Genomic DNA, 14,192 nt, shown 5'->3' with positions numbered 1-14,192 from the left:
TATGCTTTGAAGATATGGCGGCACTACTTATACGGCGTCCATGTTGACATCTACACAGATCACAAGAGTTTACAATACATCTTCAAGCTGAAGGAGTTGAATTTGAGGCAGCGTAGGTGGCTTGAATTACTGAAAGACTACGATGTCGAGATATTGTACCATCCCGGTAAAGCCAATGTTCGCTCTCAGCCGTAAGTCAATGGGAAGCTTAATACATATTGAGGCAGGTAGACAAGGGTTGACCAAAGAGCTTCACCAGCTGGCCAATATGAGAATCAGATTGTTGGACTCTAATGATGGAGGTGTTACTGTACAGAATACAGCAGAATCATCTTTGGTAGCCGAGGTAAAAGCACGGCAATATGAAGATCCTACCTTAGTAAGATTGAGAGAGGGAATTCAGTAGTGTAAGATTACAGCTTTCAAGATCGGAGGAGATGGGACACTGAGATACCAGGGCCGATTATGTGTGCCTAGTGTGGCAGGGTTGCGAGAGAAGATTATGATTGAGATTCATCAGTCCCGATATTCTATCCATCCTGGCTCAACAAAGATGTATCATGATGTTAAGGAGCAGTATTGGTGGGATAACATGAAGAAGTCTATTGCAGAATTTGTAGCCCAGTGTCCTAATTGTCAACAAGTAAAGATCGAGCATCAGAAACCCAGTGGATTGATTCAGAATATAGAGATTCCGACCTGGAAATGGGAGGTGATTAATATGGACTTCATTATTGGATTACCTCGCTCTTATCATAAGTTTGACTCCATCTGGGTGATAGTTGATCGACTTACAAAATCTGCCTATTTTCTACCAGTTAAGACAACTTACACGGCTGAAGATTATGCAAAGTTGTATATCAAGGAGATTGTTAGGCTTCATGGTGTGCCGGTATCTATTATATCAGACCGAGGAGCTCAATTTACGGCTAACTTTTGGAGGTCTTTTCAGAAGGGTTTAGACACACAAGTAAATCTCAGCACTGCATTCCATCCGCAGACTGACGGACAGGCTGAACATACCATCCAGATGCTTGAAGATATGCTACGAGCATGTGTTCTAGATTTCAAGGGGAATTGGGATGACCATCTGGCACTTATAGAATTTGCCTACAATAATAGCTACCATTCCAGTATTAAAATGGCCCCGTATGAGGCACTGTACGGGAGGAGATATAGATCACCAGTTGGATGGTTTGAAGTCGGTGAGACAGAATTATATGGGCCAGATTTGATTCACCAAGCCATTGAGAAGGTAAAAGTGATACAAGAGCGACTGAGGACGGCACAAAGCAGGTAAAAGTCTTATTCCGATGTCCGGCATCGTGATCTGGAATTTGAGGTTGGTGATTGGGTTTTCCTGATGATCTCGCCGATGAGGGGTGTTATGCATTTTGGGAAGAAGGGTAAGTTGAGTCTGCGGTATATTGGGTCGTACAAAATTCTTCGACGAATTGGACAGGTTGCTTACGAGTTAGAATTGCCATCTGAATTGGAATTTGTCCACCCGGTATTCCATGTATCTATGTTGAGGAAATGTATTGGAGACCCTTCTCGGGTCGTCCCTATCAAAGATGTACAAGTTACAAATGATCTATCATATGATGAATTGCCAGTGGCTATATTAGATCGACAAGTTCGCAAGCTGAGAACAAAGGATGTAGCTTCCGTCAAAGTATTATGGAGGAACAAGAATATAGAAAAAATGACATGGGAAGCAGAAGAGGAGATGAAGTCTAAATACCCTTACCTATTCCAGAGTGAAGATAACGAGGATGCCGGGGGAAAGAAGGACGCATTATAAGGTGAAACGGCTCTATGAGGTAAGCAATAGCTTGTAAATACTCTTTTTTTTAATACAAAATGGTGATATGCAGATAATGTACATATCCATAATGCTTTGTATAGTCTTGTAAGGCCATAGGTTGGGTTTAACTGCTTGCAAGTTCTAGTGTCCATTTTAGAGGGGAAACTCAGCCGGAAATCTCCGTCGGAATCCACGATGAGTTAGACACCCCATAAACCCTTACATTCGAGGACGAATGTTCCTAAGGGGGAGAGGGTGTTACAACCCACATTCGCGTACCTTAGATCACGTCGTAAGTTAGTCGACGTAAATCGAAGAAGAGATTATCTTTGAGATAATAAGAAGTTAATCCTATTGGTCTTAAACGATACAAGGGTGTATAAGAGTGGTTAACAAGTATTTGAAGTTAAACGAATCAAGGATGTTGTAACCCGTATTTTCGGGTAACACTAGAGGTGATTAATTGTCCCAAGAGGTCATGTTTCAATGTATTTGAATCATATAATATCCGTATCATAAGTCTTGAAGTCAAGCGAGTTATGAAACAAAAGTCGATAAAAATTGTCGCAACTTACGTTTATAATTTTACTTAAACTTTAGGTCAAATGTTACTACATTTTTGTCCCATTGTACTTGGAATTATGGGGTGATATACCTATAAAATTGAATATCTATGAGTCTAGTTTCCAACACATTAAACCGTTCGTCGATATGATCTCGGAATAGAGAGATATTCGCGTTTTCGCGAGAGTGCGCCAAACAGCTCTCTATGAGGCCCACATAGGCGGTTTAAGACATATGGATATATATATGATACCTAAACCCCGTTTTAAGTCATTATTTTTCAGTATATTCAGAACTTAGAACCCTAAAAACAGTCTCTCAAGGTTCTCTCATGATCCAAGACCCAAACAAAGGGCAAACAACACAAATCAAATGTCGGGAATCCCGTGGCGCTAGTAAGTTTCTTGTTCTTCTTGTTGTTGCTGATTTTTGTGTTGTTCCAGCTCGTGTGGGAGGTTGTTTTAAGTGTTTTATGTTCTGTAAATACACCTTAAAGTTTTTAATATCAACCCTAGGTGATTTCAAGTCTTCTAAAGTAATTCTAGTGCCGAAAAACCCGAATTAATTACTAGTTTCGCTTCCTTGTTCTTGTGGCAGAATTGGAGGGATATTTCGTGGAAAATTAAGGTCAAATTGGAGTTTTTCTTTCTGTTTAAAGGTAAGGAACCTCTTACTCTATATATATTTAAGATTATCCAAGTTGTGGCTAAGTCGTTGAAGCTAGAACTTGTGAAATATATATCAAAAGGCTTGGTAGTAATGTTGTTGGTTGGTGGACTGTTTTGGAGGCTCAATATGATTATTAATGATGTTGTTTGGGCTGCTTGGTGATTGTATTGACTTGTGGGAAGTCATATAAATAGGGGAGGTGCTGTCCGTTTCATCATAAAATAGGTTGCGGTCGATACATAATAGTTACGACGCTTAAACGATAATGATAGTGTCATTTGTCTTATTGTAGACTAAGGAGTCATGACATTTGCATAGCTTGATGTTGGGAAGTATATACAAGGTATGTGAGGCTATCCCCTTCATTCTTTTGCATGACTCTGATTGTACATAATTTAATGAACGATCTCCCAAAGATACTCTACTCTTAGAAGCTAGCAGTACTTACATTGCTGCCCTTCTTATGAAACGATTGATATTGATGTTACTTCTCTTATTCTTATATTATCAATGTTGTTGGTAGTTCCTAATTCTTATAAGATTCTTGATGAAGAGTTAATCCTAATAACGTGTACGAAGGATACCGACCTTACGTCACTCCGAAAGGTTCAAAATGTGATTCCAATGAGTCCAGCATGCATCATATATATATATATGTATCTATTTTACTCTACCGAGCCGCGCTATAGTCGACCGGACTCTACCGAGCCGCACTATAGTCGGCCTGGTATGGCACCTATTGTGCAACCACTGATCAGTTGGGTTTTACCGAGCTCCACGTGGCCGGGTACGATTCTACCGAGCCTTATGATGGCCGGGTACGTTTTACCGAGCCTATTACGGCCGGGTACGATATGATGATGGTGATGCCCACAAAGACGTATGTTTTAAAAGTTTATGTATATATATATGTATGTATCATGTATTTCATGTCAGTAGCCCTCAGAGGTACCCAGATGTCACAGGTTGTATATTCTCTATCCCTGTTTACATTACTGTTCTTACTTATGCTTTCCTGCCTCACATACTCAGTACTTTATTCGTACTGACGTCCTTTTTATTTGTGGACGCTGCATGTCGTGCTGCAGGTCCTGATAGACAGGTAGACGCAGCTCCCCCACCACAGTAGGCTGTCCAGTTCAGCGGTTATTGGCGAGATCCCTTCTCCGAATTTGCCGTGGTCTTGGTATGCATTTTTGTTATAGACATTATGGGTATGTCGGGGCCCTGTTCCGGCAATGTTGCAGCACTTATGTTCCTTTAGAGGCTCATAGACAAGTGTCGACTTATGTATAGTTTAGAATGCCTTGTCGGCTGATTTTTGTTGTATAGTCTTTCATGGCAGCATGGTAGCTCGTACCTAATATATAGTTTCTTGACAGTCTTGTCGTCCCATGTTATGTATGTTCATGACATTATCTTTCATTGTTGGATGTTCATGATCCATGTTTACTATTTATATTGATCTTGTTGGCCCTTAAAGATAATAAGGAAGGTTAGATAAAATGTACGTTAGTGCTCGGCAAGTATGGCCCGGGTTCTAGTCATGACCCTCCAGTTGGGTCGTGACAGTTAGTTCGGGTGGATAAGTTCATAGTTCCTGTGGATTTTATAGTTGTTAATATGGAGAAAAACAAGCAGGCACCCCTCATCCTAGGAAGACCATTCTTAGCGACGGACAGGGCGATATTATATATACATGAGAGGAAACTCATGCTTAGAGTGGGTGAGGAGACTGTGACTTTCAAGATGGATGTATAAACGGGGGTGGAAAAAGGAAACCAGCTCCAAGTGTTGAGTGGAAAGTAAAGGGCTCGAAAGAGAAGACTGCAGTCAGCGAGAAAGATAAGTGTGGGGTGTTCCCTGAAAAGGCTGAGAAGAAGTTGTCCGCATGGATGTGTGCATGGAGCCTAACTTTGACTCAGACCCCGACTAGATATTCAGGGAAGTTTTCTTTACCTTATGCTTTTTAATTGTGTGTCATGGGGACATGCCACAACTTAAATGTGGGGTGGGGACATTTGTATGTATGTATATTAGTTTTTTTGTTAGTTGTAGTTAGAATAGATAGAAAAAAAATGAGAAATGTTTTAAAATTTTCGATTTTTCCCGATGATGGATACCATCGATGGGTTTCTTGAGGGATTAAAATCGAAAGAAAAAAGACAAAAAGATTTTCGTTTGTAGGTAGTGTAATAATTCTCCCTTGATGTTTCTTTGTACCGTTGTTTTTTTTTCCAAGAGGTTTGTTTGAATCGGGTGTAATTAGTTTTTATTTTAGGAGAAGGAAACCTTGTGCTGTGATTTGAATTGAAGGCAATATGTCATGACTTTATTATACCTTGAGAATAGTGAGTACTTTAGTTGTGACGTTTAGGCTCAGTTTTTTACTCTTGTATAAGTACCTTAAATTGTATGATCTTAACTTTGCTTAATTGCTTTGACTAGAGTGTGTTGATAGTCCAATCCTGAGTGAGTTATGTGCCATGTATGTGTGAGTTTTTTTGTATTCTGTGCATTGCATTTGATGCCTAGAACTTGCCCCGTGTGTTTGCAAAGCAAAATAGTAGTTTTATTCAGTCTTGGAAGTGATATAGGCATTTCTTTGTTGAGCCAGATGCATGCTTTTACCCGCCTAATTGTTGTGTATCTTTGTTAACCCCGTTGAACATTTAATCATGTTTCTTTGGCAACCACATTTCAAGCCTGACCCATTTCTTTAAATTGACCATCTATTTGAACCTTTTACCTCTCGTGAGCACTTGAATTTGTCATGAACTTTGTAAAAGTTGAAGTGTGGGGTATTGGTTTGGATGTTGAGTGGAACTATTGAAATAAAGAGAAAGGTGCACTGCTTTGAAAAAGTAAGAGCCACTTGAATTGAAAAAGAAATGAAAAAATAGTTGTATTGTTATGCAAAATATTCCTTGATATTGGTGACTCTTATGTATTTGTGCTTAAAGAAGTAGGGAGTTAATGTGTATTGATGTGAAGGTGGAGTTATGGTTTGACATAAGTGTGGGGTATTGAACGATTAAGTGTATGTATTAAAGTGCTTAGGGAGGTGTAGTCACTCTTATATCCAAATGTATCCTACCCATCTCGCAACCTACATTACAACCAAATAAAGTCCTACTTGATCCTTGCCTGAATGAGCTCAATTAGTAGAGTAGTACATTACGGGCAAACCTATGGTACGTCTGTTGTGGCACGTGAATGTTGTTTCTGAGAGTGAGTGAATTCTTTCTATCTTGAGTTCCTAATTGTTCTTAAATTTTATTGTGTGTGGAACTACTCTCTATTACTGTGTGATGGCACTTGATTCGTGAAGGAAAGGTAATGCCGTTGATATCTGTGTTAGAGTAAGTGAGTGGTTATGGAAAATGCGTGGTGCTTTTGAGTCAAACCTGTTTTAAATATTCTTGGTATGATGAGTTATGAGAGTTGTTGAAAAAGGTCATGCCTATATGAAGTGTAGTTTGATTGCTCGAGGACGAGCAATGGTTTAAGTGTGGGGTGTTGATGGTAGGCTATAATATGGTGTTTTAGTCGCTTATTTCACTCTAATTCACTGTACTTTACTTGTGTTGAGCTTTAATTAGTGGTGTTTTGCATTATTATGTATTTTATGCCTTATAGATGTGATTTCGAGCTATTTAGATTTTGTGGAGCTAATTCGATCTATTTGGAGCTTTGACGTATGAGTAAAAGCCCAAAAGATTAAGCCGGTATCATGATTAGGGGTCAAGGACCAAGTCTAGACGTCAAAAATCACGCAAAAAGCAACACTCTGAGAAATTTGCACTGCTGCGGCGCGTGGTGCGCCGCAACAATGTATTTTTGTTTCCTGGTGAATTGTTGATCTCTCTGGATTTAACCACTAATTCCCCGCATAGCGCGTCGCCCCATGCGGCGCGCCTGTGCAAGTTTTACAGAATGAAAGTCCTATTTCGGCTAGGAAAGGGTGATTTCGTCTGGGGCCGACCCTATTTGGTATAAATACATGGAAAAACGCTATTTTCTAGACTTTTAGACATACTTCGGACCTAAGGAGGAGTTGGAAGAACACAAGCACAAGGATTTCATCATTCCTTCCTCACTCAAGACCCTAGTTTGGATTGAATTTATGTTTTCCTATACTTTAATTTTATTTGTGATGAATTTCTCCATATCTATGGAGTAGTTACATTTAGGGTTTAATGGATTTGGTGTATTGATGATTGTTTGTAGATTATAACTCTAGTTTTATGTATAGAATCATTTTCAGATGAATTAAATGTTGCATCTATATTCACTTTTTTCATGTAATCGAGAGAGACATAACTTGTGATATCTTTACATTATATTTTTGGTTGAGTTCATAGATTCTTCTAAGTAATCGAAAGAGGCTAGTTGAATCATTGATTAGACCTAGTTAGGAGAATAATCGAAAGAGGTTTTCCTAAAGACCAATCCATTATGCACTCTTGCATATCTTCATGTGCTTAGTTCCAAAGTTTAAAGCTTAAGTTAAAATAGTGTCTGGATATCAATTTATGTGTAAACGACCCCGAAAAAGAGTTTTAATTATTCCAATAGCTCCATATGGTGATTTTGGACTTAGGAGCGTGTCCGAAAAAGTATTTGGAGGCCGTAGCTAAATTAGGCATTGCACCTTAGTCGTGCTTGAGTTTTTGGTAGCGCATGGCACTAGTCGTCTCCCCAGGGTTATATTAATACACCTGGAGTGCTTGTGGTCAACATTCGGGCATTTTCTAAGTATAAGCATTTCGGTGTGATGGGTGGTTCCTTATTGATTGTTATGTGTAGATCGGGTGGCACACCGCCATAGGTATATTGGTTTGGATCAGGTGGCACGCCGTCATGGGTATATTGTTTGGATCGTGTGGCACTCCGCCACGGGTATATTGTTTGGATCATGTAGCATGCTGCCACATGTATGTTGTGTCGATCGGGTTGCGTGTTGCAATGATGTCATATTTGGATCGGGTTGCGCGCCACAACAATGTCTTGTTTGGATCGAGTTGCACGCCGCAACAATGTCATATTTGGATCGGGTTGCACACCGCAACAGTGAGATATTAAGTACGGTTCCTTATACTTATTTTGTGTGTCTTGTTTCTTATCTCTAAGATGGAGCCATAACATCGGTTTGGCCGTTTTATTCGTTACGCGGGCTGGATGGTTGTTTGCCTGAGTTCGTTCTTCCCTATAGGTCACATTCGAGTTATAGCTTATTGGCATTTTAATGGCACTGTATGAGATTTTAGACAGTGTATGAGGTGGCTTATTGCCTGAGCAACTTGTACTGGGTGAGACAAGGTTATTTGACCTGAGATCAGTGCGATCAGATTATATTAAAGAGAAAATTTCGTTATTCAGTTCAAAATGAGGTAATGATACTTGACAGGTGGAGAGACTCCATGATTTATTGATTTGACAGGTGGTTATGCGTTTCTGCACATTTCTTTCGTCGTGGCAGTATTGCGAGAGTTGGAACATGACTTATATGTGTTATGAGGTGTATTACAGGCATCAGATTTGTGAAATTGTAGCGATTGTGGTCGGAAGATGTTATTATGTGCAAACGACTTATGTGGTGCAAGGTGTGATTTCAGCATAGGTGCATGATTATGTTTAGGTCCAGTGTATAGTTATTGATGCGGTGTTCGTATGTTAGAATAGGGTCTCGTGGAGAATTCCGGATGTTGGGATTTGGTTCTAAGGCTTGTTAGCTAAGGTTATAGGAAGGATCTTCAATCTGGCTCGATCTAATTTGCTCACATGGGTCATGGTGGCACGGGTAGGTGCACGAGGTGTTAAATAGGGATTTTGGAAAACTCTGGGATGATTCTTGGCACGTTCAAGGACGGACGTATGTTTAAGTGGGGAGAATGTAACGACCCGACCGGTCGTTTTGAGCTCTAGTGCATCGTTTGGTGGTTTGCGGTCGAGAGTAGATTCACTTCATGTTTTGTGACTTGTACGTGTGGTCAGAATTGAATTTTGGGAAGTTCGAAGTTGATTCGGACGGAAAATTCTCAATTCGGATGCTTTAAGTTAGAAGAGTTGAGTAAAGTTTGACTTTTGAGTAAACGACCTCGAAATCGGGATTTGAAGGTTCCGATAGGTCCGTATGGTGATTTCAAACTTGGGCATATGTTCGGGTTGAGTATCGGGTAGTTCGGAAGGATTTCATCGCTCAATTTGAAAAGTCGGCATTTTGAAAGTTTTAGAATTTCTTAAGTTTGGTTTGAAGTTGATTTTGATGTTATCGATGTCTGTTTAGGATTCAGAGCCTTAGAATAGGTTCGTATTGTGATTTATGACTCGTGCGTAAAGTTTAGTGTCATTCCGGAATGTTTAACTACGAATCAGATGCGTTTGTCGAAGTTTGAATGTTTGAACATTGAGAGGAAGGTTTCGATCGTTGATTCGTAGTTTTGATGTTGTTTGGTATGATTTGAGGCCTCGAGCAGGTTCGTGTTATGTTTTGGGACTGGATGGTGTGATTGGATGGGGTCCCGGGGGCCTCGGGTGTGATTTGGAGTGGTTTCAGACCATATTTTCTTGTTTTGCAACTACTGGTGCTGGTGTCTGATTTTGTTCTTCGCGAACGCTAAGGGTCTCATGCATTCGCGAAGAAAATTTTTTGTGCTATTGGGATTTGCTCATCGCGAACACGACACAGAGGTCGCGAATGCGGAGAAGAGCAGAGGCAACCTACGCGAACGCGACACAAAGGTCGCGAACGCGAAGAAGGTTGGGTGGCTGCGAGGCAGAAGGCCTTTGCAAATGCGAGGGGCAAAGCGGGAATGCGAAGGGCAAGGGAAGCTGGGCATCACAAATGCGATCAGGTGGTCGCGAATGTGAAGAAGAGCGGGCCTGGGCAGACTTGATACTTATACGGGATTTGGTTCGAGGGTATATTTTCGTCATCTACGGCAAGGTAGGTAATTCCCACATAATGTTAGTTAATTACATAGATTCTACAAGGATTTAAACAAGAAATTTTGTAGAAATTGTGGGATTTTGAAAAAAACCTAAAATTTGGTATTTTTAGATTTTTGCCACGAAATTGGACATGGAATTAGAAATAAATTATATATTTGAGTTCGTGATATTATGGGTAATGATTATCTTTAAGAATTTTCGAAATTCTGGTACGTGCGCATGAGGGTTGACTTTGTTGACTTTTCGAGCGGAGTTGGAAATTATTATAAATTATTAAATTATACGCATTTGGAGTATATTTTGATTTAATTGCACATTGTACGTCTAGTTTCGGATCGTTTGGCTTTGAATTAAAGAGTTAGAGAGGCATTGCAGCCGGTTATGGAACTTCGGAGTGAGATACGTCTTTTGTCTAACCTTGTGAGGAAAAAACTACCCCCTATGTGATGTAATTATTATGTGCTACTTATTGTGGGTGCTACGTACGCACGAGGTGACGAGAGTCCGTATGTATCTAAAGTATGTTTATGTCCGGGTAGACTTAAGACTTTATCATGTAATATTTGGATTATTTGAACTCATTTTTGCTAGCTTAATTAAGTGAATTTATAATTGAAATTGATTTAGGAATATATATTAGGCCGAACCTTATCACCTTGAGTTGTTGGAAAAATATCTGATAAACGGTAAATGGTATATCAACTTTATGCTCATATACTGTATTGTAAGCATGTATCTCGTAATTCGATAAGTTCCTTCCTTTCTTGTGGAGCGGGCCGAAAGTCTCAGCAGTATAATGAGATGCATCTCTAGTTCGTGCCGGTCGACCCTCGGCAGTGTACACACCACTCTGGATTGGGTCGTACGATCTCAGCATAATCGTGCGTTATATCGCTAGCAATTCGAATATTCACGATTATCCTTCCACTTATGCCTGGCATTTTATATGGTATTCCTTATCCGTTTGATATTGGAACTTGATATTTTCCGAGTTATTGAGAGATAGGATACGAGATTGATAAATTTATATCGTAAAAAGAAATTTTGAAAGATCATGTTAGTTACATGTTGTACCTCACTGCTACTATTGTGCTTGATATCTGTTTATGAATTATCATATTGATTTATTGGACCACTATAAGTGTTGATGTCGACCCCTTGTCACTACTTCTCCGGGGTTAGACTAGATACTTACTAGGTATGCATTGATTTACGTACTCATGTTGCACTTCTATACTAAATGTATAGGATCTGACAGGTTCATCTGGCAGACATATTAGCGCGTAGGCGCAGCTGTTGAGGAGACTTTATGGTGAGTTGCATTCCAGATTACGTATCGCAGCCATGGAGTCTCCATCGCACTATTAACTTTACCTGTCTTATTTGCATTCCAGACACAAATGATGTATTATTTTGTACTCAGTAAATACTTATCCACTTGTGACACCGGATTTTGGGATATTCTAGTTGATGCTTACGGATTTGCATATTATTATCACCTTTTATTTTTATGCATTACTAATTATGTATGTACCCGTGATTTTAAAGGTGTAAATTTCTTTACTTAATAAAATTTATGATTTCGGAAGTAATAAAATGAATAATTAATGTGATAGTTCACCGTTGGCATGCCTAACGACGACGTTGGGCGCCATCACAGTCTATAGTAGGTTTTGGCGTTTCTCTTGATCTTATATACAGAAAGGAAACAAATTACTTTTAAGTGATTCTTGTAAAAATACAATAAAGACATTGATTATCGGCAGAGGCGGAGTCAAGATTTAAAATTTATGGGTTCTGATTTTGTCATCGAACCCACAACTCATTTTAGTTACTGGATTCGTAATTATTTATTAATACATATTTACTAAAAAATTTAACATAAATATAATATTTAATCAAAAGTTATTGGATTCATCCGAACTTGTAGTTAATCATCTAGCTCCGTCTTTGATCATCGGGGAAGACATATCCTTACAAACTAAAAAGAGGGTAAATGCAATAACAGAAGGGTTTTAAGACTTTAAGGTGGAAAGATGTCATATAAAAACTCCCCGGGTAAATTCAGTTACTGCGACATAAATTAAACTTTATAGTAGATAAGATAAAATATATGAAAATTATCGTACTATATCATTATCTGTCTTGAAATCAAGTTAAACTTTTGATAAAAATGTATTCATGCTAGAGCTCGCATCTATAGTCCTTACCTATAAATTAGCACAAAATCATTAAAAAAATTAAAAAGTACTGTAAAAAACCTCATTCATTCTTCCAGTCTTTTAGATTTTAATAAGCTCATTCTTCTAACAATATATTACTTTGCATATTTGTTCCTCTTAATGGTAGTGAAGATACATTTTATGATTATTGAATCCCGATTTGCTATTCTAGAAAATTTTCTGTCTCTTCTTCTGGAAAATCTAAAGATAGAACCATCCTTCTTAAGAAATATGCCATATTTTCCTTTATTTAATTCTTATGTAACTTTATTATTTGTAACTGTATGATCCACTACAGCAATTTATTTCACAAAAATTCTCAAATTCCGACACAATTTTTGCAATTTCTTCATATCTTATAATCTATATATGTTATTTAACTTTTATGATTCATAACTCATCAATATCTAAACTTAATTATCACCACCTGATTTCTCAAGCTAAGACACTATTATTATGTAACTATTATCATAATTGGCTTCTCCTTAGGTTACAACTCAAAAGTAAATGCAAAACATGATTGTCTTTAGGTTACAACTCAAAAAAAATAATTACGTATAGTATCTCTAATATTGGCAAATATCTCCTTTTCTCACTCACCATCATTTATTCTTAAAATAATCTTACTCTCTTAATTAATTATCATTTATCCCTTCTAGCTAGCTGCATATAAACCTATCAATAGATAGAAGGGTTGACAATTGTAACAAACAATCAAGTCATTACTTATAAAGGGATAACTCAGAAAAAAAATTGACTTTCACAAGTAATATATATACCTTATTATTTTAATAATGCCAACTAGGGTGCATTGAGTATCATATTATCAATCCATTAAAAGGATAAGATTTTCTAACTCCCAAATTAACACATTACATAGAAACAATAGTAAAATCATTTTAAAGACAGCAAGTGTGAGAGTACTCCAAAGCACCTTTAAATAGTCCATATTTTTTACTTTGAATGTTAACTCAAAAACCACAAGAATTATCTCTAATATTCTTTAGTTTCAGCCATGGCAAAGAAACCTAGCATTGGTCGTCAAAAGATCAAAATTGCCAAAATAGAGGTGAAAACTCATCTCCAAGTTACCTTCTCAAAACGTCGTTCTGGACTTTTCAAGAAAGCTAGCGAACTATGCACACTTTGTGGTGTTGAAATAGCTATCATAGTTTTTTCTCCTGCAAGAAAAGTTTTTTCTTTTGGTCACCCTAATATTGAGTCCATTATCGATAGATTCATGTCAAGAAATCATAATCCAATTTCTAATTCATCACTTCATCTTGTTGAGGCTCATCGCAATGCTAGTGTTCGTGAGCTCAATTTGCAATTAACTCAGATTCTTGCTGAGCTTGAAATTGAGAAAAAAAGAGGAGAATCACTTAATCAAATGAGGAAAACTAGTCAAAGTCAATATTGGTAGGAAGCTCCTATAAGTCAACTTGGTTTGCATGAACTTGAACAATTAAAGGAATCCATGGAGGTTTTAAAAAATAATGTGACAAATCATGCAAGCAAATTTATGGTTGAGATTACTGCTAACTCTTCTTTTTATTTTGGTGTTAATGGTAATGGGATATTTGACAACTATGATATCAAGCCAGCTCAAATCATGGTTGCTTCAAATAATCTTCATAACCATAACTTTGGTTTTGATTCAGTTGGATTATTTTAATTCTGTTCTAGTTTCCCTCTTATTATTAACTAAAGCCAACGAGTACCTCACTAGTTGGTCTTTGATACAAGTTTTTTAAGTTCTCAGTTTGTGTATTGATTGCTTATATATGAGCAACAACAAATGGTTGCCCTTATAAATCAATATGTTAGTAATTGCGTAATATTTTACAATCTTTCTATTGCTATTATCATGTTATTACTTCCCCAGCAATTACCTTCATCCATTGCTTTTCATTAACAAAATCATATCTTTATTTCTTAGTGTGAAGTTGAGTTCTACCTTCCCTAATTTATACAAA

The 14,192-nt window shown here is 37.9% G+C and overlaps 1 pseudogene; it reads left to right on the top strand.

The window, feature by feature from the left end:
• Positions 1-13,231: 13,231 nt before the first annotated feature.
• LOC107787514 (agamous-like MADS-box protein AGL62) lies at positions 13,232-13,891 on the top strand (annotated as a pseudogene).
• The last annotated feature ends 301 nt before the right edge of the window (positions 13,892-14,192 follow it).

The sequence above is a fragment of the Nicotiana tabacum genome, chromosome 2 (genome assembly GCF_000715075.1).
Source record: "Nicotiana tabacum cultivar K326 chromosome 2, ASM71507v2, whole genome shotgun sequence".
Lineage (NCBI taxonomy): Eukaryota > Viridiplantae > Streptophyta > Magnoliopsida > Solanales > Solanaceae > Nicotiana > Nicotiana tabacum.
This window is presented reverse-complemented; position numbering and strand designations above follow the sequence as displayed.